The following is a 3,287-nucleotide window of genomic DNA, read 5'->3' on the forward strand; positions in this document are numbered from 1 at the left end:
AACATGCGGTCCAAGGAGCCAGACATAACTAAGATTCTATTTAACATTTAGATAAATGTCAAGAAGTATTAATTTACCAAAGCATGTTGTTCGAGGAGTTAGGTATAACTAAGGTTCTGTTTAATACTAAGAAAAATGATCTAACATATTAATTTACCCAAGGTATGTGGTCCGAAGAGTCAGGCATGATCAATGTTCTATTTGATACTTAGGAAAATAATAGAAAGTATTAATTTACCCAAAGTATGTGGTCCGAGGAACCAGGCATGGTTAAGGTTCTATTTAACACTCAGATAAATGTCAGGAAGTATTAATTTACCCGAAACATGAGGTCTAAGGAGCCAGGCATAACTAAGGTTTTGTTTAATACTTAGAAAAATTATCTAACATATCAATTTACCCCAGGTATGTGGTTCGAGGAGCCAGACATAACCAAGGTTCTGTTTGATACTTAGGAAAATAATAGGAAGTACTAATTTACCCAAAACATGTGGTCCGAGGAGCCAAACATAGATAAGGTTCTGCTTAACACTTAGATAGATGTCAGGAAATATTAATTTATCCAGAGAATGTGGTCCAAGGAGCTAGGCATAACTAAGGTTCTGTTTAATACTTAGAAAAATGATCTAACATATCAATTTACCCAAAGTATGTAGTCTAAGGAGTTAGACATGACCAAGGTTCTGTTTGATATTCAAACAAATAGTAGAAAGCATGGCCCACACTATAATAAATCCAAATATGGTAAAGAAAGTTTTCATTAATAATAATATATTCTCAGGTTGTTTACATTCCAGGGGCATGGTATGACCTTTTCCTCTAGATCTTAAGATAATATGCACTTATTCCAGCCACTGATGTGATATAATATGGTCATTCTAAGTTGGGCCTAGCTTTCCCTAGGCTAGGTTCTTTGCAGTACCTAAAACCTTTCTTAACACCAAGTCTCCAGGTGCCAGTGGCCTTAGCTTCACGTTTGTATCATACCCTTACTTGAGCTTGTGTTGATAATAGGCTAGTTGAATCATGACATTTTCTCTTTGTTTTTCAATTAAGTCTAAACTCTTCTCCAATTGCCCATCATTGCTGCTTGGAGTGAAAAAACTCGTCCTCAGCGTAGGGAATCTAGTCTCCAGAGGAATAATAGTCTTGGCTCCAAAAGTCATTGAAGAGGGTGTCTTCCCTGTTGATCTATGCGGGGTGGTCTGATATGTCCAAAGGACGTGTGACAGCTCTTCCACCAATTTTTCCTTCGCATCATCTAATCTCTTCTTGAGTCCACTCACTATGAGCTTATTGGCTGCCTCGGTCTGTCCATTTCCCTAAGGATAAGTCAGGGTGGAATATCTATTTGTAATTCCCAGATTGCAACAGTACCTTCTAATGGCTTTACTATTAAATTGACGTCCATTGTTTGAGATAAGTGTATGAGAGATCCCGAACTGAGTGACAATGTTTTTCCCAAACAAATCTCTTAGCATCCACGTCCTTGATATTTGCCAATGGTTCAGTTTCAACCCACTTGGTGAAGTAATTTGTGTCGACTAGTAAATATCTCATTCCTTGCTGCCTTAGGGAAAAGCCTTATAATATCCAAGCCTTATTGAGCAAAAGGTCAAGGACTGGACAATGAATTAAGGACCCTTCCAGGTTGGTGAATGTTTAGTTCAAATCTCTAGCATTGATCACATTTCCTCACATATTCTTGTGCTTACCTCTGCATACTTAACCACCAATATCCTTGAGTGAGAGCCCAGTAAGACAAAGATTTGTCCCTTGTGTGACTTCCACAAATCCCTTCATGTAATTCTTCTAGGAGTAGCTCAACTGCTTCAGGGCGTTCACACAGCAAATATGGTCCAGAAAAATTATATAACTTTTGGTCATCGAACAGCCAAAACCGAGGAACCTTCCTCCATATCTTGTCGGCCTCGGACTTACTCTTGATTAAGATATCTTCCTTAAGGAATAGCACAATAGAGTCGATCCAGCTAGGACCCATCCTTATTTGATGAACATGAACCACGTTTTTCTCTACCTCAGTGGGTTACATAAGTCTTCCACAAGGATCACCCGAGGTAAACTTTGTGCCAAGGAGATTATCAATGTGTAAGAGAGTCAGCATGTGTGTTTCTATTTTTAGGGATTTATGACAAATTAAAAGACTCAAATCCAGACTATAAGTGTCTAACCTGGTTTAAATATTCCTACATTCTGAGATCTCTAGCATTTAACTCTCCTTGAACTTGGCCCACAACCAGCTTTGAATCAGAGAATATTTCCACAGCTTTTCACCCATTTTCTGAACCATGGTCATCCCTACCAGTAGAGCTTCATACTCAGTTTCATTGTTTGTAGCCGAGAAGCCCAATCTTAAAGATTTCTCAATTGTAATCCTCTTAGGAGATATCGAAACTAGCCCTACTCCAAATCCTTTGTGGTTCGCCGCACTATTAACGTATACCTTCTAGGACAAAAGTACTTAAAAGAGATTGCACCAATCGATTTTCCATCCATATTCTGCTTCTCTACTCTCTCTTCTAATGGATTTCGGCAAACTCAGCCACTAGGATCAATGAGGACCTAAACCTTGAAAGAGGTGCGAGGCATGTACTTAATATCAAAAGCCCTTAGGATCGTCCCTTATTTGGCAATCCTCCTTGTGTAATCAGCATTCCGAAGTAGAGATCTAAGCGAGAGTTGGGTTAAGACAACAACTGTGTGTGATTGGAAATAGTGGAGGAGTTTACGTGTAGCATGCACCACTACCAAAATAGCCTTCTCCAATGGTAGGTAACGAACTTCGGCCTTATGTAGTGACTTGCTCACATAATAAACTAGCCTCTGTATACCTATCAATCCATACCAGCACCAAGCTCACCACGCGGGAGGCCACTGTAATGTAAGTAGACAAAACCTCATCTACCTCGGGTCTGGACATAATGGGTGGCCGAGAAAGATACTCATTCAACTGTTGGAAAGCTAGGACACACTCCTTAGTCCATTCAAATCCCTTCCACTTGTTTAATAACTAAAAGAAAGGCTTACACCTGTCCGCTGACCGAGAGATGAATCGGTTTAGAGCAACGGTCATTCTTTTTAGCTCGGAATGTAAATTGTTAATTGCCATAATCTTGTCAGGATTGACTTAAATTTTGCTATGTGTAACCATGTACCCCAAGAACTTCCCTGATTCGACACCAAAAGAACACTTAGAAGTATTAAGTCGTAGCTTGTGTCTCCTCAAGATCTCAAAAATATTCCCAAGGTCGTTAATGTGCTCAGAT

Source organism: Quercus suber, unplaced genomic scaffold (assembly GCF_002906115.3).
Source record: "Quercus suber isolate HL8 unplaced genomic scaffold, Cork oak 2.0 scaffold_47, whole genome shotgun sequence".
NCBI classification, from domain to species: Eukaryota; Viridiplantae; Streptophyta; class Magnoliopsida; order Fagales; family Fagaceae; genus Quercus; species Quercus suber.